Here is a 24,945-nt window from a genome sequence, read left to right on the forward strand (position 1 = left end):
AGGTATCCCCATCCATATAGCTGTTCCCAGCAGACACAGTACCAGCAGAGAACATTGCAGCAAGTCAAAGCAGGAAGTATAAAAGCTATAACTAGAAGGTAAAAGTATATCACACAGTTCCACATGATCCGAGAGGTACAACCACTTGAGCGGAGGTGCCAGCACATAAACACTGATGACCAGAACAAACTTCTCCCAAGGCTTTAACTCTATATACTCCTACTTAAACCACAAAGTGAATTTCAATTCGTCATATCCCTCAGTGGGATTTGGAAATCTCTCCAAGTCACTAATCCAAGCTTCAGGGACAATCACTCGTTAACAACTCCACTCTAATTGACTGCTTATTCAGTGTGGGATACAGGTATCATACACACACACAAAATCATAGGCACAAGAGGTACTGCACGTGCTGGAAATCTAGAGCAATGCATGCAATGTGCCGGAGGAACTCAGCAGATGCTGCCTGACCTGCTGAGTTCCACCAACACTGTGTGTGTTCATCAGCAATTCAGTCTTGGATAAAAGTAACACAGGGCACGACTCTTGTTAACACCCAGCACTGATAACTCTTGGAAAATATTCTAATGGATCTGCTTACCAGCCGGAATTTGATAAGATGCAAGTCATTCTGGGCCAGACTGGATAAGGTCTCACTCATCTCATCTCTTAAACAGAGAGCAAGGAGGCGGGCTGTTTTAAATGACAGTCACCTATACTAATCAATATTCCATAGTATCAATACTCTGCTGCTGAGATTTGAACTTATAATGTAACCATGACCTTACTGTAACTCTAACATGGAAGCAAAAAGCGAGGATGATGGCTGTGTCCTGGTGTCCCTTGCAGTGTGGCACCGGCAGACAGGATCTTTCTGCTACAGTCACAGTCCAAAGTTAACTCATTATCAAAGTACACATCACCATCTACTACCCCACCATTCATTTTCTTTCAGGCACTTACAGGAAAACTCCACCATTGAAAGTCCCAAGCCCGGCTGCAAAAGGAGGAGAGTTAGACATGGGGCTAGCAAATCCATCCTGTAAAAACCCAGATGAACAGAAGACCAGAAACCTCGTCTCTGGGAAAGGAAGGATACAGGATACAGAAGATGGGCTACACCTGGAGGCAACATGAAAGACAGGCCCAGGACAGAGGACTCCAGTAAGCTGCTGTCAGTGGCCAATGCCCCAGCAGGGGTGATGGGCTTAAGAAGATGATTTACAGAAAATGAAGAAGTATAATAGAATTCATGAAAAACTATACATAAAGACTGAAACAAACCCTTGTGCAAAAGATAAAATGCACAAATAAAAAAATAAATATTACTGAGAACATGAGCTGTGGTCTTTCGAAGTGAGTCAATAGGTCGAGGAATCAGTTCTGTGTTGAGGTGAGTGCAGTTAGCCGCACTTGTCCAGGAGCCTGATAGTTGTAAAGTAATAACTGTTCCTGTATCGGCTGGTGTGGAACCCAAGTCTCCTATACAGATAGTAAAAGTGAGAAGGTGCATGGCTTGATGGTGGGCTCTTTGTTTCAGGAAAGCAACATCCATTATCTATGTAGATGTGCTCAATGGTGTGGAGGGGTTTATCTGTGATGGACTGGGCTATATAATGAACTGCAGCAACCAGTCTCAGCACATGATCCCACAAATGGCAATCGAAAAATTACCAGCTGAAATAGTATTCATCTGACCTGTGAAATTAGAAAAAGAGAAGCCGAAATCTGATGTGTCGGTATTTCAGTGGAGTAAAGGAAATTACAGTGGCATGAGAGAGGAACTGGCCAAAGTTGACTGGAAAGAGACACTGGCGGGAAAGACGGCAGAGCAGCAGTGGCTGGAGTTTATGCGAGAAATGAGGAATGTGCAAGACAGGTATATTCCAAAGAAGAAGAAATTTTCAAGTGGAAAAAGGATGCAACCGTGGTTGACAAGAGAAGTCAAAGCCAAAGTTAAAGCTAAGGAGAGAGCATACAAGGAAGCAAAAATTAGTGGGAAGACAGAGGATTGGGAAGTCTTTAAAACCTTACAAAAGGAAACCAAGAAGGTCATTAAGAGAGAAAAGATTAACTATGAAAGGAAACTAGCAAATAATATCAAAGAGGACACTAAAAGCTTTTTCAAGTATATAAAGAGTAAAAGACAGGTGAGAGTAGATATAGGACCGATAGAAAATGATACTGGAGAAATTGTAATGGGAGATGAGGAGATGGCAGAGGAACTGAACAAGTATTTTGCATCAGTCTTCACTGAGGAAGACAGCAGGATACTGGACACCCAAGGGTGGCAGGGAAGAGAAGTGTGCGCAGTCACAATTACGACAGAGAAAGTACTCAGGAAGCTGAATAGGCTAAAGGTCGATAAATCTCCTGGACCAGATGGAATGCACCCTCGTGTTCTGAAGGAAGTAGCTGTGGAGATTGCAGAGGCATTAGCGATGATCTTTCAAAAGTCGATAGATTCTGGCATGGCTCCGGAAGACTGGAAGATTGCAAATGTCACTCCGCTATTTAAGAAGGGGGCAAGGAAGCAAAGAGGAAATTATAGACCTGTTAGCTTGACGTCGGTGGTTGGGAAGTTGTTGGAGTCGATTGCCAAGGATGAGGTTACAGAGTACCTGGAGGCATATGACAAGATAGGCAGAACTCAGCATGGATTCCTTAAAGGAAAATCCTGCCTGACAAACCTATTACAATTTTTTGAGGAAATTACCAGTAGGCTAGACAAGGGAGATGCAGTGGATGTTGTATATTTGGATTTTCAGAAGGCCTTTGACAAGGTGCCACACATGAGGCTGCTTAACAAGATAAGAGCCCATGGAATTACGGGAAAGTTACATACGTGGATAGAGCGTTGGCTGATTGGCAGGAAACAGAGAGTGGGAATAAAGGGATCCTATTCTGGTTGGCTGCCGGTTACCAGTGGTGTTCCGCAGGGATCAGTGTTGGGGCCGCTTCTTTTTACATTGTATATCAACGATTTAGATTATGGAATAGATGGCTTTGTGGCTAAGTTTGCTGACGATACGAAGATAGGTGGAGGGGCCGGTAGTGCTGAGGAAACGGAGAGTCTGCAGAGAGACTTGGATAGATTGGAATGGGCAGAGAAGTGGCAAATGAAGTACAATGTTGGAAAGTGTATGGTTATGCACTTTGGCAGAAAAAATAAACGGGCAGACTATTATTTAAATGGGGAAAGAATTCAAAGTTCTGAGATGCCACGGAACTTGGGAGTCCTCGTACAGGATTCCCTTAAAGTTAACCTCCAGGTTGAGTCGGTAGTGAAGAAGGCGAATGCAATGTTGGCATTCATTTCTAGAGGAATAGAGTATAGGAGCAGGGATGTGATGTTGAGGTTCTATGAGGCGCTGGTGAGACTTCACTTGGAGTACTGTGGGCAGTTTTGGTCTCCTTATTTAAGAAAGGATGTGCTGACGTTGGAGAGGGTACAGAGAAGATTCACTAGAATGATTCCGGGAATGAGAGGGTTAACATATGAGGAACGTTTGTCCGCTCTTGGACTGTATTCCTTGGAGTTTAGAAGAATGAGGGGAGACCTCATAGAAACATTTCAAATGTTAAAAGGCATGGACAGAGTGGATGTGGCAAAGTTGTTTCCCATGATGGGGGAGTCTAGTACAAGAGGGCATGACTTCAGGATTGAAGGGCGCCCTTTCAGAACAGAAATGCGAAAAAAATTTTTTAGTCAGAGGGTGGTGAATCTATGGAATTTGTTGCCACGGGCAGCAGTGGAGGCCAAGTCACTGGGTGTATTTAAGGCAGAGATTGATAGGTATCTGAGTAGCCAGGGCATCAAAGGTTATGGTGAGAAGGCGGGGGAGTGGGACTAAATAGGATAAAATGGATCAGCTCATGATAAAATGGTGGAGCAGACTCGATGGGCCGAATGGCCTACTTCTGCTCCTTTGTCTTATGGACCTCAATGTGGAGTCCATGTTAATGGACCAGAGACCCCCGAAGATCTGCCTAAAGTAACCCGAGACCCTGATGAGCACTGACGAAGGGTCTCAGTCTGAAATAATCAACTATTTACTCTTCTCATCGATGCTGCCCAACCTGCTGAGTTCCTCAACATTCTGTGTGTTACTCTGAAGAGGGTACAGACACGTTTTATGACAGTCCAGCAATTTCACAGTCACACTACCAGCAGTGTTTTTTTAATTCCAGATTTCGAGTCAGATTTAAATATCCACATCCATGGTGGGTTCTGGCCTGGTATCTCTGGATCAGCAGACAAATCTCCTGAGAAGGTGACCACAAGACCATAAGACATAGCAGAATTAGGCCATTCAGCTCATCGAGTTTGCTTCACCATTCCATCATGGCTGATCTCAGATCCCACTCAACCCCATACACCCAGCTTCTTGCTATATCTTTTGATGCCCTGACCGATCAGGAAACGATCAACATCTGCCTTAAATACAGCCGCGGACTTGGCCTCCACTGCTGTCTGTGGCACAGCATTCCAGACTTACTACTCTCTGGCTAAAAAAAAACGTTTCTCATTACCTCTCTTCTGAAGGATCATCCCTCAATTTTGAGGTTGTGTCCTCTAGTTCTGGATACCCTCACCATAGGAAACACCCTCTCCTCATCCACCCTATCTAGTCCTTTCAACACTCGGTAGGTTTCAATGAGATCCCCCCAGCATTCTTCTAAATTCCAGTGAGTCCAGGCCCAAAGCTCCTCATCAGCCCCTTCACGAGCCGTCAGTGTTTACTGTCTGTGCCAAAGGGGCACGATGGTAGCGTAGTGATTAGTGTGATGCTATTGCAGTTTGGGCAGTTGGAGTTTGGAGTTCAATTCTGGCACCCTCTTCAAGAAAGTTTGTACGTTCCTTCCTGTGTGTGTGCATGGGTTTCCTTCCACAGTCTAAAGACAGACAGTAGGTTAACTGGTCACTGTCAATTGTCCTGTGATTAGGCTAGTGGATTGTTGGGCTGAGTGGTTTGTGCCAGAAGGGCTGTTCCTTGCTGTATCTCGAAATAAATAAATAGGTTGAGCTTTGCTGGCTGAAGTCAGGGCTTTATGCTTTGACTCTTGGTTGGGTCACTCAAGCCAAACAGGTCAAAGGGCAGAGGCTGGACTAAGAGTTGCCCACTGGTCCTCCAGGTTCAGGGGCTCAGCTCAGGATTAACAACCCTGACTGGTCAAGCAAGGATTCTTCATGGCTGTTACAGCAACAGTGATGGCGAATCCTTCTATATCCGAGTGTGACGGTATTCCGGAGTCGCCACCTGGAGTCTGCACGGATGACAGTGGTGAAAACCGAGAGGAAACCACCGACAAGAAGGAAGCCCCAAACACTGCCAGAAATGGAGAACCTTCGTTGCTGTCCCAAAGACCAGCGGTGTAACAGGCAGTAAAAGTCGTCTCAGGTTTGGGTGTTCAGCGATGGGGATGAGGAAGGCAGGGCGGGGTGGGGGGGGGGGCGTGGAGGGAGAAAGAAACCAAAAGGGAGCACAAGAAACTAGTGATAAATGTTCTCACCCCTACCCCCCAAACCTGCCACAATCCCACTGCCTAAAAATAGCAACAACTATTCTGGGACTCGCCAGAATTTATTCAGATTCTAATCATCTGTCTATCTGTGTGCTATTACAGAGATTCTACAGTGAGATTTAGAAGCACATATATTTATACGCACACACACACAGCACACTTAATTGCATTTAAAAATATAAACCTTCTAATTTTCACATTCTGATGTCAGCCTGCATGCTGGTACAACCTGGAATTTACTGCCTCCGCTGTCAGTCAGCGCGAGTTTTATTTAGAAAGTACATTCTACATCTGTGCCCCTCCTCAGAGGGAAAAAGAAACCCTTCCCTATCTGCTCTCCACTAGACAGGAAAGGACAGGGCCACATTACCCCAGGGGGAAGAGGGCAGCAACAAGCCTTTCAGCATATCTGAATGGCCCATTCACGTTGGGCTCCACTGCTTCACAGAGCTATATCAACAGTTACTACCCCTCAACCATCAGGCTCTTGAACCTGAGGAGCTAACTGCACTCACCCCAACAATAATCTGTTTTCCACAACCTATGGACTCTCTCAAGGACTCTTCATCTCATGTCCTCAATATTTATTGCTTATTTATTATTTTTTCTTTTTGTATTTGCACAGTTTGTTGTCTTTAGCACATTGGTGTTTGTCTGTCTTGCCAGGTATGGTCTTTCATTGAGTCTATTGTTTCTTTGTGTTTACAGTGGATGCCTGCAAGAAAATGAATCTCGGGGTTGTATATGGTGACACGTGTGCACTTTGATAATAAATTCACTTTGAACTTTGGAAAACCCCACTGTGGGTTTAATAATGAAATATTTTAATTGCTTTCATGCTGGTTCAAGTGAGATGTAAAATACCTACAGCTTTGAACACATAATGGGGGCCAGTGCACTCAAGTAATTTCAAATTCAAGTTCAAGTTTAATTGCCTTTCAGCCACACATGAATACTCATGGATACGGCCAAATGAAACAGTGTGCCTCCAGGACGAAGCTGCAAAACGTAGCACCAACAGTCATATATAGCACAAGGCATATATAGCACGTACAATTACTATAGCACACAAACATACAGTCACAGAAAATATATAATATAGCCCAGGTCCCTGAGTGTCATCCTGTAGATATTTGGTGAATGGGAGCTGTCAGTAAGAACACACCCCCAGATGTCTGATCAAGTGCAGCCACAGATGAACACAGTCCAGCATGTCTTTCACTGCGCAAAGAGTACACAGAGTGCTTGAGCTTCTGCCTACTCTGGCCCCTCCCTCCTGACCCATCCGTGATCTGGTATTCCTTGTGTTCTTGGCACGAGTCCCTACTATCACGAGTTCTACACTCCCCCTGCTCTCCGAATCGTTATCAGTAGACCTTCGTCTTGGAGCAGGCTGCAGAAACATCGCACCTACATCTGGCCTTTTGTCATCCCAGTGCCAGGGACCAGGGGCCCTTGCAGATCCAAGGACCTGCCTGAACCAAGCTGCTGTGCCAGCAGGGGGATCTGAACAGGGCAAGACCCCTGTCCGACCACCAGCAATTTGAGAGTTCCTGGGGAAACCCAAGTACTTCCGGTATAGTTCTCCCTAGAGCTCATTATGTATCAGCCACTGGCCAGCCAAGGTGGCTCTGATAACAGCAACCTCAATGGGTTCGGATACACCCCAGCATTAAGTTAGATAAAGTGTCTGGAAACTGAACTGCCAACACCATTCAAACTCCAGCAGGCAAACTGACACCAGTATCAGAGGCTATGAAATGTTCAGATTTGCTAAGTACTCGAAAGGATCACTGTGTGCCACTGTATGTAGCCCTATGATTGGTCAGATTTACGTAGAACATGACAGCACAGTCCAGGCCCATTGATCCACCATGTAGTGCCAATCTTTTAACCTAATATCAAATCAGTCTAACCCTTCCCCCTCACAGAGCCCTCCAGTTCCCTCAGGGGGTTCCAGCTTTCTCCTGCATATATAAGATGTGTAGTCAGTGGGTGAATTAGCTTGTGTGCTTTGCCCCCTGTGTGTTGGTGAGGGGTTATTAGCCAGTCTATATTGCCCCCATTGTGGAGGTGATAGGTATATTGCCCCCACCCCACCAGTGTGTGAGGGGTAGAATTGAGGGAAGTCGATGGGGAGAGGGGAGAATACACAGCTGATGGCCAGTACACACTCAATGGGTCGCTGGGTTATGTGACTCCAAGCTTCAATGTAGCTGCATTAGATTTAACAAGTTCTTCATCTGTCTACATTGTCTCTTCCATCAGAGACTGGAATTTGTTACAGTCCACCTAAACTTGGCAACCACACTGAAAACAATGTCCAGGAGAGAGGCTAAAAGCATAGCAGAAAAAAAAAGACATTCCTAAATAAGATAATTCTCTTCTTAATCACCAATTGTGGCAAATTCAACAAGACCCAGGGGCATGAAACACCAGTGTTACATTCAGAATGGGTACAATAAGCTTCCAAACACGGAGGGAGAAGAGGGAGAGGTTAAGACCATTCTCTAGCCCTGAGCCAGATCCAGTAAAGATCAGAGTATGAACAGTGGCAACGTCACCTTGACAGGAGCTGATCTCTCAGAGCAACTCGGCATCACAGCTTGGCTGCCCAAGGCTTCCTTTGTAACTGGGGTTATTTAGTCACAATCTGGTCTCCCATGGTTACGCCAACACGAGGCAGTCTCAAAACCACACAGTGCAGGTGCAAAGCTCTGATGCTGTTGGGTATCATAGGTTAGATTGAACCAGAAGATAGAGGAGCAGAAATAAGCCATTTGGCCTATCAAATATGTTCCACCATTTCATCACAGCTGATCCAATCTTCCTCTCAGCCTAGTCTCCTGCCTTCTCCCTGTATCTCTTCATGCCCTGACTAATCAAGGCTATCAATTTCTTCCTTAATATACCCAATGACTTAGCCTCAACAGCCACCTGAGGCAATGAATTCCACAGATTCACCATGCTCTGGATAAAGAAATTCCTCTCATCTCCGTTCTAAAAGGACACTCCTCTATTCTGAGGCTGTGACCCCTGGTCTTAAGACTCTCCGACCATAGGAAACATCCTCTCCATATCCACTCTATCAAGGCCTTTTAGCTGTTGATAGGCTTCAAAGAGGTCACCCCTCATTCCTCTGAATTCCAGTGAGTGGAGGCCCAGTGTCATCAAGCGCTCTTCATATGACAAACCATTCAAACCTGGAATCATTTTCATGAACCTCCTTTGAAACATCTCCAGTTTCAGCACATCCTTTCTAATGACCCCAAGGATAGTAATCTCGGGATTGCTGCCCATGCCATGCAACAGTGAGGATAGGAATAGAATGAAGTGGCAGATAAATGCGTGGCTGAAGAATTGGAGCAGGGGGCAGGGATTCAGATTTCTGGATAATTGGGTCCTCTCCTGGGGCAGGTGTAGTCTGTACAAAAGGGACAGGTTGTACTTGAATCTGAGGGGGACCAATATCCTTGTGGGCAGGTTTGCTAAAATTGTTGGGAGTGATTTAAACTAATATGGCAGGGGGATGGGAACCAGGATGATAGAGCTGGGGATGAGCCAGCAGGTTTACAAGTAGATGATGGATGTAACATGAATGTAAGGAAGGACAAGCCAATGATTGGGTAAAAATGAAGACCGAACAGAGTTAATTGTACCACAGAGGCAAAATTCAGAAGGGTGAAAAATTAAGGACTGAAGGTGCTGTACTTAAATTGCGTAGTATTCAGAATAAGGTGGACGAAATCGTGGCACAATTACAGATTGGTTGGTATGACATTGAGGGCATTACCGAGTCATGGCTGAAAGGCAGCCATATTTGGGAGCTTAACATCAAAGGATATACCTTGTATTGAAAGGACAGGTAGAATGGTACAGGTGGTGGTGTGGCTCTGGTGGGAAGAAATGGAATTACATCTTTAGAAAGAGGTGACACAGGGTCAGAGAATGTTGAATCTTTGTTGGTGGAGTTAAGACACCGAAAAGGTTTAAATAAAACCACTACGGGAATCATATATAGGCCTCCAAATAGTAGCCGAGATGTGGGGTCGAGATTGCAAAGGGAGCTGGAAAAGGCATGTAATAAGGAGAATATCACAAGTGTAATGGGAGACTTCGATATGCAAGGGGGTTGGGATAATCAGGCCGATGTCAGATTGCAGAGAGTGATTTTGTTGAATGCCTATGAGATGGCTTTTTAGAGCAGCTTGTGCTTGAGCCTATTCAGGAAAAGGCTTCTTTAGATTGGATGCTATATGATAATCCAGATTTTACTAGGGAGCTTAAGGTAACGGAACCCTCAGGAGGCAGTGATCATAAAATGATTGAATTTATACTGCAATTTGAGAGGGAGAAGCACAAGTCAGATGTGTCAGTATCAAAATAGAATAAAGGGAATTACAGAGGCATGGGAGAGGAGCTTTCCCAGGTGGATTGCAGGAGGATACTGGTGGGGTGATGGCAGAGCAGAGGTAGCTGAGGTTTCTGAGAATGGTTCACAAGGCACAGGATAGATATGTCCCACAGAAGAAGTTCTCAAAATGGCAGGCGTAGGCAACCATGGCTGACAAGGGAAGTTAAGGACTGCATAAAAGCAAAGGAAAGAGCAGGATGAGTGCCTTTGACATTACAAAGGAAAAGGTGTCAGGCAAACTCAAAGGTTTTAAGGTGGTTAAGTCACCTGGACCAGATGGACTACATCCAAGAGTTCAGAAGGAGATTCCTGAAGAGATAACAGATGTATTGGTTATGATCTTTCAAGAATCACTTGATTCTTGCATGGTTCCAGAGGACTGGAAAATTGCAAATGTCACCCCACTCTTTAAGAAGGGAGGAAGACTAAAGAAAGGAAATTATAGACCAGTTAGCCTAACTTCAGTGGTTGGGAATGTGTTGAAGTACATTATTAAGGATGAGATTTCGGGGTACTTGGAGACTGATGATAAAATAAGTCAAAGTCAGCACTATTTCTGTCAAAGGAAATCTTACCTGACAAATCTGTTAAGAGTTCTTCGAGGAAGTAACAAGCAGCGTGGACAAAGGAGACATAATGGATGTCATTTACTTGGATTTTCAAAAGGCATTTGATAAGATGCTACACATGAGGTTGTTTAACAAGATAAAATCTCATTTAGAATTTAGATTATAGAATTGATGGCTTTGAGGGAAAGTTTACAGATGATACAAAGGTAGGTGGAGGAGTAGGTAGTACTGAGGAAGCAATGTGATTGCAAAATGACTTAGCCAAATTGGAAGAATGGACAAAAAAAGTGGAGGATGGAATACATTGTTGGGAAATGTACAATAATACATTTTGGTAAAAGCAACAATAGTGCAGACTATTATCTAAATGAGGAGAAATTTCAAACATCAGAGGTGCAAAGGGACTTAGGAGTCTTTGTGTAACTCCCAGAAGTTTATTTACAAGGTGGGTCTGTGGTAAAGAAGCCAAATGCAATGTTGGCACTTATTTCAGGGGAATAGAATATAAAAGCAAGGAGAAAATGCTGAGCCTTTATAAGACACTAGTCAGGCTGCACTTGGAGTATTGTCAACAATTTTGGGCCCCATAATCTTCGAAAGGATGTGTTGTCATCGGAGAGAGTCCAGAGGAGGTTCATGAGGATGATTCCAGGAATGCAAGAGGTTAACATATGAGGAACATTTGGCAGCTTTGGGCCTGTACTCACTGGAACTTAGAAGAATGTGGGGGAACCTTATTGAAACCTGCAGAATGTTGAAAGGACTAGATAGGGTGGATTTGGAGAGGACATTTCCTATGGTGGGGGTGTCCAGAACTATAGGGCACAGCCTCAAAATTGAGGGGTGACTCTTTAAAACAGAGGCAAGGAGGAATTTTTTTTAGCCAGACAGTACTGAATTGGTGGAATGCTCTGCCACAGAACACTGTGGAGGCCAAGATCATGAGTATATTTAAAGCGAAAATTGATAGCTTCCTGATTTGTCAGGGCATCAAATATTATGGTGAGAAGGCAGGTGTATGGGGCTGAGTGGGATCTGGAATCAGCCATGATGGTATGATAGAGCTGACTCAATGGGTTGAATGGCCCAATTCTGCCCCTATGTCTTATGGTCCTATAAGAGGCCCAAACCTGTTGTCAATACTCCAAGTGAGGCTTCGCCAGTGCTTTATAAAGTCTCAACACCACACCCTTGCCTTTATATTCTAGTCCACTCGAAATAAATGCTGACTTAGTATTTGCCATCCTCATCACCAACTCCACCTGAAAATTAGCCTTTAGGAAATCCTGCACAAGGACTCCCAAGTCCCTTTGCAACTCCGTTTTTGAATTTTCCCTCCTTTTTGAAAATAATCTACCCTTTCATTTCTTCCACCAAAGTGCATAACCATACACTTCCCAACTCTGTATTCCATCTGCCATTTCTTTGCCCATTCTCCTAATCCAAGTCCTTCTGTAGCCTCTCTACTTCCTCAAAACCACCTGCCCCTCCACCTATCTTCATATCATCTGCAAACTTTGCAACAAAGCCATCAATTCCATCATCCAAGTCATTGACGTATAATGTGGAAAGTATACTAACCCCTGTGGAACACCACTAGTCACCAGTGAGCAACTAGAAACAGCCCCCTTTGTGACCAATTCCTACTCTTCGCCTCTTGCCAATCAGCCACCGTTCTATCCATGCTGGAATCTTTCCTGTAATACCAAGGGCTTGTTAAACAGCCTCATGTGTGGCACTTTGTCAAAGGTCATCTGAAAATCCAAGTACACAACATACACTGATTTTCCTTTGTCTATCCTGTTTGTTATTTCTTCAAAGAATTCTAACAGATTTGTCAGGTAAGATTTTCCCATGAGGTAACCATGCTGACTATGCCCTGTTTTATCATGTGCTTCCAAGTACCCTAAAACCACATCCTTAACAATCAACTCCAACATCTTTCCAAACACTGAGGTCAGACTAACTGGCCTATCCTTTCTTCTGCCTCTCTCCCTTCTTGAAGTGTGGAGTGACATTTGCAATTTTCCATTCCTCCAGAACCATGCCATGAGGTGACTTATCTACCTTCAGACCTTTCAGTTTCCCAAGAACCTTCTCTCTAGTAATGGTAATTTCACACACTTCATGACCCCTAACACCTGGAACTTCCACCATTCTGCTCGTCTTCCACAGTGAAGACTGATGCAAAATGTTTATTTAGTTCATCTGCTATTTGTTGTCCCTTATTACTACCTTTCCAGCATCATTTTCCAGCAGTCTGATATCCACTCTCACCTCTCTTTTACTCTCTATGTAACTCAAGAAACTTTTGTATTCCATCTTTTCCTTCTGAATGACTTTTTAAGTTGTCTTGTTAGATTTTAAGAGCTTCCCAATCCTCTAACTTCCCACTTAATTTTGCTCTGTTATATACCCTCTCTTTGGCTTTTATGTTGGTTTTGACTTCTCTTGTTAGCCACGGTTGTGACATCTTGCCTTTAGAATACTTCCTCTTTGGGATGTATATATACACAGTGCCTTCTCAACTGCTTCCAGAAATTCCAGCCATTGCTGCTCTGCCGATATCCCTGCCAGTGTTCCATTCCAATCAGTTTTGGCCAGTTCCTCTCTCATGCCTCTGTAATTCTCTTTACTCCACTGTAATACTGATACATTATGGCCAACTTATTATCCCTTTCAACCCCATTCTCCTGCTTTCTCCCCGTAACCTTTGACACCCTGAATCATCAAGAACCTATCAACCTTCGCTTTAAGTACACCCAGTAACTAGGCCTCCCATCTATGGCAATGAATTCCACAGATTTGCCACCCTCAAGCTGAAGAAATTCCTCCACAGCTCTGTTCTGAAAGGATGCTCCCGGTCCTGGACTCCCTTACTATTGGAAACATCCTCTCCACGTCCACTCTATCCAGGCCTTTCAATATTAAATAGGTTTCAGTGAGAACCTCCCTCATTCTTCTGAACTCCAGCAAGTTCAGGCCCAAAGCCATCAAACACTCCTTGTACATTAACCATTTCATTACCAAAATCATTCTCATGAATCTCCTCTCCAAGGCCAGCACATCCTTTTTAGATAAGAGGCCCAAAATTTCTCATGTTACTCCCTGTGATCTAACCAATACCTTATACAACCTCAACTTTCATACATCACACAATCAGCCACAACATTGCCTGGCCTGCTGCGTATTTCCAGAACTTTCTTTTTCAACCCCAAGAACAGATTTTCATTCTGTGAACTTGTCAGTGCTCCATTTTGGACTTGCTTTGCTACCAGACTCTGCATACAAATGCTATATTTTTGATTGGTCTTTCCCATCGCCCGGTGCTTCTCCATAGACTAGATTTTCCACCCAGAAATTGACCAGCTTCCCTCTGGGAGATCGCAACATCTGCCTTCACCTCCCACCCCATTTACAGGAAGCACATTCCAGGTTATGCACCTCACTGTTTCATTTGCTCTCAGCTTAACATCTTTGAAAAGCCCTGGAGTTCCCTGTGACAACAGCCACTCCTCCACTGTTGCCTTGTGTACCCATATCCACAAGGGACAGGTGCAGAGAGGGGCTGTTACAGTAAAGGTGATGGGCAAGGATCAACCTTCATCAACCTCTCCTCAACCCTCTCCCTTCTCTCCTAAAGCCTGGGACTTCCAATCTTTATCACCCGCACCAAAATATCTGTGGACATAATGCAACCAGCAAACTGTCTTTTCCAAAAACTCTTTTCAATAAAGTGCTATAGGGCTATCACACAAAAATTTCACACCATTTTAAAAGTGTCTTCACCCAGGCAATTAATCTGATCAACCATTCTAGTTCGCCCCACCCTGTCTCTATCAATTACCTCCATCACTGCACTGTAAGTACTTCAAACCACTTTTTATAATGCTGCTTATATTGTAAATAAATACTATTTATACATTTCTGCACATTTTATTCCGTATCTGTACTTTAACCTCTAACTTTATTTTTAAATAATTATTTATTCTTTATATTGTTGAAAGTTATTTTACATTGCATGTCGAGCTCTGACCAACATACAACAGCAAATTATTGATATATCAAAGTGTACATAGCAAATAAAATTAATTTTTGATTTTACAAACTGACATCATCTGCTCATGAAACTCTCAGCCCAACCACCACCACTAGCCCTGGATGCTGAAAGCCCAACCTTCAAGCCAGTGAGGTATCACTGACAATTAGACCATAAAACCAAAGATAAAGGAGCTGAATCAGGGCCATTGAGTCTGCTCTGCCATTCTATCATGGCTGATTTATTATCCCTCTCAATTCCATTCTCCTGGCTTCTCCCTCTACCCTTTGACACCCTGACTAATCAAGAACCAGAAAACCTCTGGTTTAAATATACCTGATCACTTGGACCCCCGTGGCCTCTGGTTCTAGAACACCCCCACCCCCACCTTTGCAGGAAACATCTTCTCCACATCCACTCTATCTAGGCCTTTCAATATTTGATGGGTTTCAATGAGATTCCCCCAAAAACACTAGTGAGAACAAACGCAAAGCCATCAAATGCTCCTGTGTTAACCCTTTCATTCCCAGAATCATTCTCACAGGCCTCCTCTGAACCTTCTCCAATGCCAGCACATTCTTTCCCAGACAAGCCGAAAACTGCTCACAATACTTCAAGGACAGTCTGACCGATGTGTTACTGAACCCCAATATTTCATCCTTGCTTTGATTTTCCAGTCCTCTTGAAACGAATGCCAAGATTGTATCTGCCTTCCTCACCACTGACTCAAACGTCAAGTTAACCTTCAGGGGCTAATAATTAGTTATTAACATAGGAGCGACTGAGCACAGCAAGGTCCCACAAACATCGCTGTGGTAACATCCAGATCAGCTGTTGGAATGACACTGCTGGCCCCAGGGGACAGTTCACCCACTCAGACCCCTCCTGGGATTTGTGCCTGGATGGGTCCTTCTATGCAGGGAGGAGAGGAGTCCAATCCGACAGAGGGGCATCTATCCTGGGGGGAGTGGGGATCATCTACACAGATTTCCCCCTTTGGCCACAGCCACTGCCACTGCTGTGTAGGTGCACTCTCTCTCACCACTGAATTTTGCTTCAACCTGTGGTGGGACTGCTGCAGCCTCCCCTCCCCATTTCCGTCGATGTTTACAGCCACACCGACAAGACAGGACAGGGGGCCTCATCAGGAGCAGACTGTACAAACACAGGTGGGACAGCTGTGTACCTGCACTCCCTCTCCAAGATCAACACCTTGGATGACAGGGTAAAGGAAAGAGATTCTGCATCCAAATCCGTCCTGGCCCGTCTCAGAGTGCGGAACGGTCCGGCGCGAGGACAGGCCCGTCTGAGCTTGGCCTGTTCCATGCTCTAATTAAATTAGTAATCAGATGCCCAAATAAGCTAATCTCTTCTGCCTACACACGGCCATACCCTTCCATTTTCCTCATTCATGTGCTGACCCGAGGGCCTCTTGAGAAACCTCCACTGCCACCCCTTGCAGTGCATTCCAGGCAAATACTGTGTGAAAACCATAACCCCAACTCTCCTTTGAACTTACCTCCTCTCACCTTTGATGTATGCCCTCTGGTAATAGACATTTCAATCCTGGGAAACAGATACTCTCTGTCCACTCCACCTGTGCCTCTCACAGACTTGTAAAACTCCATCAGAGTTCTGCCGTTCCAGAGAAAACAGCCCAAATTTGCCCATCCTCTCATTATAGCTCATGCCCTCTAATCCAGACAGCATCCTGGTAAATCTCAACATCCTTCCTATAATAGGGAGACCAGAACTAGAGGCAATACACAAAATGTAGCTGAGCTAGTTTTATGGAGCTGCAAAATAACATCCTGATTCGTTGCCTTGGTTCAGGAACTAATGAAGGCAAGTGTGTCACGTGCCTTCTTCAGCACCGTATCTACAGGTAGGGCCAGTTTCAGACAGCCCGTGAACATGGACCTCCAGATTTCTGCACAACTGTGAGTCAGAGACACAGAACAGAAACAGATTCTTCAGCTCATCTAGTCTATACTGAACCTTTTAATGTCTAGTCCCATTGACCTGCACCGGGACCACAGCCTCCATACCCTTCCCATCCAAGTTTCTCTTAAACGTCTCAAAAGGTGAAATCAGACCGCATACACCACTTGCACTGGCAGCTTGCTCCACACTCTCCCCACCCTGAGTGAAGTTGCTCCTCAAGTTCCCCTTAAACATTTCTCTTTTCACCCTTAACTCATGACCTCTAGTTCTAATCTCACCCAACCTCAGTGGAAAAACCCTGCTTGCATTTACCCTATTTGTACCCCTCAGAATTTTGCATACGTCCATCAAGTCTTCCCCCATTTTCCTACACACCAGGGAATAAAATACTAATCTTTTCTCTGGTTGATGGGCGAGTCCAGAACCAGAGGCCACAGTTTAAGAATAAGGGGGTTGGCCATTTAGAACGTTGAGGAAAAACTTTTTCACCCAGAGAGTGGTGGATATATGGAATGCTCTGCCCCAGAAGGCTGTGGAGGCCAAGTCTCTGGATGCTTTCAAAAAAGAGATGGATAGAGCTCTTAAATACAGCGGAATCAAAGGTTATGGGGATAAGGCAGGAACTGGATACTGACTGTGGATGATCAGCCATGATCACAGTGAATGGCGGTGCTGGCTCAAAGGGCCGAATGGCCTTCTCCTGCACCTATTCTCTATTGTCCGGTTATTTCTTGTAACTCAGGTCAAGTCCAGACAACATCGCTGCCATTAACATCTTGCCATTAACAGTGTCCTGACTCTTTACATCTGCCTTTTGTGGATGCTGACGCGTTTCACTACCATGACTTCCCTTACCAGAGCGTCGCTGGTGAGCTCAGAGCATCCCAAATTGTCCAAAGCCTCGGAGCGCTTTAGAAGCGCAGTCACGGCGTAGTGTCGCAAGCGGCGGAGAGCTCGCGCACATTGTCGAAGCCCTGTGTTGGTCGGGGTCGACTATAGATGTCGTGTCCGAGCTGTCTACATGACATGCAAGCCGAGACACATTATATGGAGAGCAGGCTCCCCCTCTGCTCGCATCTGATGAACCCAAAGCAACTGTAGAGTTTGGTTCCGATACAGTTTGGTTCCAGTAGCGTCGCAGGAGTTGCCATTCAGCGTGGAACTCAAAGTTGGACTGCCTTAGGGACTCCAGCTCCGGATTTTTCCTCGGGGTTTACTCCTGAAGCCTTCCCCGTGAGTGGGTAGAGCAGCAAAACGTCAGAGGTGTGAGATCAGAGTTTTCCCTCTCCTAGATGAGCTGCCAACCACGGCTGACGAGCCCCATCTGCCCGAAGCGACTGGTTTTAGGGCGGTAGTAACCTGCCTTTGTCCCTTCTAAATCAAGAGAAAATCTGCAGAAGCTGGTATTCTGAGCAACACACACAAAATGCTGGAGGAACTCAGCAAGACAGGCAACATCCAGGAAGAGTCCAGTCGACGTTTCGGCCCGAAAGCAGCTCCTGTTACCAGTAACGTTATGGTGATCATATAAATGGGCTTGATTGAAATTGGTTTGGTATAAATATGGACAGAGGGCTCCAAAAGGAATTCAAAATAGTGCGGCCAAGAGCGCAGGCAGAACCTTGCCCAGCAACTGCCCACAGCCCGGCCGCCGCTGCCTTCGTTGCCGTTATTTCCCTGATTGACACGGCAGCTTCAATGACTTTCTGTACTAGAAACCCGTGGGCACTGCCTTGCCCACATTCCGCTCCCTCTTCATACTCTGCCCTGTTCCTCCCAATTCTAATTGACACGTTTTGGTTACATTGCTGCTTCCAGCGGGAACAGGAGGCCGGGATCGTTCCCGGAGCTTTTCGGGGTTTATCCAAATCACCTTTTACACGTGAACATACACCTAGTTCCGCACCCTTGCGCTTTTCCACAGCTCGCTGCTCTGATTTTTTTAATGTACATTTTAGAGATTCAGCGCAGAACAAGGCCTTCCGGGCCACTGAGCCGCGCCGCCCAGCCCAGCACCCCATTAACCCTAGCCTAATCACATGTCAATTTCCAATGATCAATTAGCCTACGAACCGGTCTTTGGTCTACGGGAGGGAACCGACGGAACGTACTAACTTTCAGGAGTTGAACGCCGACGCCCCATCAGTAATAGTGTCGCGCTAATCAGCGCGCCACGACGAAACGGACTGGTTCAGCGGGTCATCCTGGTCAGCATGGGCGAGTTATGAAGAAGGCATGTCAGCGGCGATATTTTGTACAGAAGTTTGAGAAGATGCCGAACTGGGCTGAGAAGTGACAGAAGGAGGTCAATCCAGAAGAGTGTGAAGTAATTGAGTTCGGAAGGTCGGCCTTGCCGGCAGAGAACAATGTTCGTGGCAGGATTCCTAGTGTGGACGAACAGAGGGATCTGGGGGATCACATTCATAGATCCCTCAAGGTTGATAGGTGTTTAGAAGGCATATGATGTATTGACCTTCGTTAGTCGCAAGATTGAGTTCAAGAGCCGCAAGATGACAGCTCCGTTAACCCTAGTCAGACTGCACTTGGAGTATCGTGTTCAGATCTGATCGGCTCATCTTCGGAAGCATTAAAGGGTTACAGGGTGCAGAGAAGGTTTAGCAGGATTCTCTCTGGACTAGAGTGTGTCTTATGAGGATAGGTTGAGCGAGCTAGGGCTTTACCTTTGGAACGAAAGAGGATGAGAGGCATACAATCGGATAGAGGGGTAATCCAGCGCATTTTTACCGGAACAGAATGGCTAATACAAGATGATATTCTTTTAAACTGAATGGGCTATGGGGTAATGTCAGAGGTAGGTGTTTTTTTTATACAAAGCTGGGTGCGTGGAACACACTGCAGGGCTGGTGGGAGAGGCAGATACTTTAGGGGCATTTTAAGAAACTCTTAAATAGGCACGTGGATGAAAGAAAACTGGAGTTTATGTATGGGGGGGGAATCTTGGAGTAAGTTGAACAACATTGCGGGCCGAAGGGCCTGTGCTGCGGCATAATGTTCTATGTTCAGTTGCTCGGCGGAGCTGGTCCTCACCCCGAGGCAGGCTGAGAAATCCCCTCTGCCCCTCCCCGAGGATGGCACAACCTCCTTGCACTTTGGGACCGGGACGGCCCAGGTTTGATGAGAAATGGTTCGTCGTAACGTAAACCCAGAGCATCGGGATCGGTCCCGCCCTGTGGCCTAGATCAGTGGCTAACTCGAAAAACACCCGGCACATGGCCAGCAACTGTATCTCCCTGCCTTCTTCTCACCTGCTGACACCCACTCCACGTCTTCATTATAATCTCTTCCCCCACTCCCTTCTCCTGAATTGGTTCTTATCTAAACCGCCCTCCCGGGAGTAGCCGAGTCCCGAAGCTCCTGGTAAATACAAGCCTTCATTCCCACCCCCCCCCCGGCCAAACCGTGTCCTGGCCGTCCTCCCGTCTGGAAGTCTAAGTGGGACGGCGTGGATCCGGAGAATTGTTTGAAATGCGATTTGCGTCGGTTGGAGGAGAGTCAATTCAGACAGTTTTCCCGTTAACTGGTTAAGATGCAATCGGGAAGAGGCCACGAGTCTCCCGGAGGGAAAGGGTGGCACCTCGACAAACGAGGGATTCTCGTCCCTTAAGGCCTGACCAGCCAGTGTGTGTCCGCCCTTTCTGCCTTGTTCGCGTTTCCGTAAATCGGGCCTCATCGGACAATGGGCAAGTTGTGGGAGCTTCACGGGGATTTAAGGAAGAATTTTCTTCTGGTTAGAATCAGGAACAACCTCCCGGAGTGTTTAGTGGAACACGCACGGAAGGCGTAGGAGATGGGGTTAGTGTCTGTACACTCATGACGGCAGGTACGGGGAGAGTGGGCCGAAAATCTTGCTCTGCCCCCGAACTGAACCATCCAGGCCATCACGGAGCCTTTACGGGAGCCTCACCAGCAGGTTCAGGAACAGTTATTACCCCTCAACCATCAGGATCTTGACTAGTATAGAGGATTGTCGAAGATTGCAGAGAGACATTGATAGGATGCAGCAGTGGGCTGGGAAGTGGCAGATGGAGTTCAACCTGGAGAAGTGTGAGGTGGTACACTTTGGAAGGACAAACTCCAAGGCAGAGTACAAAGTAAATGGCAGGATACTTGGTAGTGTGGAGGAGCAGAGGGATCTGGGGGTATATGTCCACAGATCCCTGAAAGTTGCCTCACAGGTGGATAGGGTAGTTAAGAAAGCTTATGGGGTGTTAGCTTTCATAAGTCGAGGGATAGAGTTTAAGAGTCACGATGTAATGATGCAGCTCTATAAAACTCTGGTTAGGCCACACTTGGAGTATTGTGTCCAGTTCTGGTCGCCTCACTATAGGAAGAATGTGGAAGCATTGGAAAGGGTACAGAGGAGATTTACCAGGATGCTGCCTGGTTTAGAGAGTATGCATTATGATCAGAGATAACGGGAGCTAGGGCTTTACTCTTTGGAGAGAAGGAGGATGAGAGGCAACATGATAGAGGTATTCAAGATATTAAGAGGAATAGATAGAGTGGATAGCCAGCGCCTCTTCACCAGGGCACCACTGCTCAATACGAGGACATGGCTTTAAGGTAAGGAGTGGGAAGTTCAAGGGTGATATTACGGGAAGGTTTTTTACTCAGAGAGTGGTTGGTGCGTGGAATGCACTGCCTGAGTCAGTGGAGGTAGATACACTAGTGAAGTTTAAGAGACTACTAGACAGGTATATGGAGGAATTTAAGGTAGGGGGGTTATATGGGAGGCAGGGTTTAAAGGGTCGGCACAACATTGTGGGTTGAAGGGCCTGTACTGTGCTGTATTGTTCTATGTTGAACCTCACTCACCCCATCACTGAACTGTTCCCACAACCAATGGACTCACTTTCAAGGGTTCTTCACCTCATGTTCTCGGTATTTATTTATTATTATTATTATCCTCTTTTTCTGTTTGCACATTAGTGTTTGTCCATCTTGTTGCGTGCGGTCTTTCATAGATTCTATTGTTTCTTTGTAGTTACTGTAAATGTCCGGAAGAAAATGAATCTCATGTATACAGTGACATTATGTACTTTGGTAATAAATTGACTGAATCCAACACCACCCGGGAACATCTCAGACCGAGCCTCAGCCGATCCCAAACCCTCAGGGTTTAAGCAATTTACAAGATGTTGTCGGGACCTGAGATACAAGGAAAGGTTGAATAGTTTAGGGCTTTATTCCTGAGAACGTAAAAGACTGAGCTGAGATTTGATAGCGGTTTACACAATTATCCGGGTTATAGGTAGGGAAATTGGCTTTTCACCGAGCTTGGGAGAGACTACAACTACAGGTCTTGCGTTTTGGGCAAAAGGTGAAAAGTTTAAGGGGAACAGGAAGGTAAACGTCTTCACTCAGAGGGTCGTGAGGGTCTGGAATGAGCTGCCAGCGCAAGTGGTGCGTGCGAGCTCAATTTCAACGTTTAAGAGAAATTTGGACAAGTGCATGGATGGGAGGGGTGAGGGGGCTATGGTCCCAGTGCAGGTCGATCGAAGTGGACAGTTTAAACGGTTTAGCATGGGCTAGATGGTTCGAAGAGCCTGTTTCTGTGTTGCACTTAGGTCAAACAGAGCTCCAGGAAGCACCGAACAGTGTCGTCAATGACGGGGTTACGGGACCATCCAGCACGCTGTAGCCTGAGCGTTAACTTGTATCGTCCCTTCTCCCATTACACCGCGATCAGAACCGCTTCTACTATCTTCATCTTCCTTTCTAAATCCCCGGACGCGACCTCACCGACTGCCGGGGTCCCGAACCTCCTCCCCGTGCCGCTGGGGGCTGATCTACTGTGGGCAGCATCTCCGGGGGTGCCGAGGCGGCGCACAGGCGCGGGACGGATCATCCTTGCGCTCGATGTCAGTAAAACCGAGGCACTGATTGTGGACTTCAGGAAGGGCAAGTCGACGAAACACACACCAGTCCTTACCAAGGGATCAGAGTGAAAAGAGCGTGCAATTCCAAGTTCCCGAGTGTCACTATCTGAGAATCTATCCCGGGTCCAACACATGGATGCAATTACAAAGGAGTTTGAGGAGAGTTGGTGTCTCCCCGCCCTCAGATTTCTGAATGGACAATGACCTCACTATTTTCTCCTCTTTTTACAGCACTTTTTAAATATTATATTATCATTTGTTTTAAATTGTGCATTGCTGTGTACTGCTGCCGCAAAACAACGTATTTCACGACATCTGCCGGTGATATTAAACCCGATCCGAATCTACGGCCTGAACCTGCCTGTTACGGGGTGTCATCCTGACCAGAAGACACAGGAGCAGAGTTAGGCCGTCAAGTCCCCACCACCATTCCACACCGACTCTCAGGATCACAGTCAGGAAAAGCGATTTAGTCATTTTCACTGTTATAATGTGCGCAAAGCAAACTGAAATAATTTGCATGAAAGTGTATAAAAACTGTGAAATGGGACCGAGTGGGAGCTCCTAGCGCGAACACCCACAGTCCGGAGCGGTGCCCGCGGTGCAAGATGCCGGGGCAGGGCGAAGCACCGGGAGCACTTTACATGGTTTCAGTATAGGCACAGTGGGCAAAATGGCCTCCTAGCATAAACATTCTGCACACCAACTCCCTCAGTACTCATACCAGTGCTGGTTCGAAACTCATCTGGGGTTATTTTAACAACAGCCGTGTTTATGAAAGTCTCATACCGCTAAAGCGAATTTGTATTTCCTGATGGCCGGAGTTCTCCGGCGGCTGTTAACGCAGAGAGCGGCCACTCAGAACAAGGTCGAGTGGATCAGCGACTTGAGGAGCGTATTGGCCGCTTAATCAGAAAGGCACCGCTGACTGTTTCTATAACACGGCAGTAATTTTGCTGGCTACTGTAACACCGCGACTGGACACCAGTCAATGTGAAACGGCAGGCTTAAAATTTTGGAATGTGTTGCTGAGAATTCTTGTCTCTAACATCAGCCCTGCGTACCATGGTCATATCTCAGTGTCTACTTATATTAAATAAAATCAAACGTTTAACGCCCCCCCCACACACACACACACTATGGGATGTTTAACCCCCGCTGATAAGAACGCCACCAACCTGACCATGTGAAATCGATCGCTCCCGAATCCACTCTTCCAGTGTTTGCTGAATAAAACCTCCAGACAACCAACAGAACGGAAAAGCCAGAGCAGGAGACGAGTAAAAATCGGACACGTTTGTTCGAGACAGACAAAAACAAGAAGTCTGCTACTTTTCAGACGCACCGCCTCGTTCCTTTTCGGGGTTTGCAGCGTGTTGGCTGTGCAGCTGTGCAGAGCAAGTCAGCGACAGAGACGGAGGAGTGAGTCCCGCGTCAGATCTCACTGCGTGGTGCGGAGAGCCCCGCGGTTGACAGCCGGTGTCAGTGTGCGTCCTGTCCGCTGCCCGCCTTCATGACCCTCGGAGTCTGACCCGGAGCGGAGCTGGAACTGTCTCTCGGCGGCTACCCTTCACACAGAGGTGGATGGAGGGAGTAGCGAGTACCGGCTCCGATTCTCAGCCCCACAGGGATGGATGGAGGAAGCGGTAAACACCGGCTCCGACTCTCAGTCACAAGGGGACGGATAGAGGAAACGGCGAACACCGGCTCCGACTTTCAGCCACACGGGAACGGATGGGGAAGGAATGAGAACCGACTCCGACGCTCAGCCACAGGGGAACAGATGGAGGAAACAGCGAACACCGGCTCCAACTCTCAGAGACCCACCGCCCCACGTGAGGCTCCAGCTGATGTTTGTTACAAGAAAGTTGCAGCTCGGCAGCCTCCGCCTATTGGTCCACCCACGCCACCTCATTACCATACCAAGCCCGCCCTGGTCCCCCATTGATCACACAGCTTCCGGTATCAAATTCTCCTGTTCTCTGATTCGTCGCCTGGACAACTGGCTCCCCCATTGGCTGATGCGCCCGTCAGTCAATGCCACCTGTCAATCATTTGTGACCTCATTCGCTTACATCGATATATAATTTTTACATTGCCGGTTTATTTAAAATTATCAATGTATTCAGAATGCAAACACCCTGTACGCCAGTAGGGCGGAACTAGGCGTGCGCCTGTACGGGTGCATTCAGAACCAGGTTGAATATCATTGGCATATGTCGTGAAGTATGTTGTTTTGCGGCAGCAGTGCCTTGCAATACATAATCTAGAAATATACATTACAGTAAGTACGTATAAAAATTAAATTATTAGTGCAAAAAGAGAGGGAAAGGGGAAAAATAGTAAGGTAGAGTTCATTGTCCACTCAGAAATGCGATGGTGGAGGCGAACAAGCTGTTCCCAAAAAGTTGAGTGTGTTTTCAGGCTCCTGTATCTCCTGCTCGATCTGAGCGAGGAGAAGCGGGCATGTACTGGGTGATAGGGTACTGTATCGTCTTTTGAAGATGTCCTCGATGCTGCACGAACTAGTGGCCATAGAACATAGTACAGTAC

At 46.3% G+C, this 24,945-nt stretch overlaps 1 protein-coding gene across 1 annotated transcript in view; it reads right to left on the reverse strand.

Annotated features, from left to right (window-relative positions):
- Positions 1-24,700, reverse strand: part of mef2b (myocyte enhancer factor 2b) — a 140,060-nt gene extending 115,360 nt beyond the window's left edge. The window contains exon 1 of the mRNA XM_063032301.1: positions 23,571-24,700. The gene's annotated coding sequence lies outside the window, so the exon portion shown is untranslated. The remainder of the gene's footprint in view (positions 1-23,570) is intronic.
- Between the last annotated feature and the right edge of the window lie 245 nt (positions 24,701-24,945).

The sequence above is a fragment of the Mobula hypostoma genome, chromosome 24 (assembly GCF_963921235.1).
Source record: "Mobula hypostoma chromosome 24, sMobHyp1.1, whole genome shotgun sequence".
Lineage (NCBI taxonomy): Eukaryota > Metazoa > Chordata > Chondrichthyes > Myliobatiformes > Myliobatidae > Mobula > Mobula hypostoma.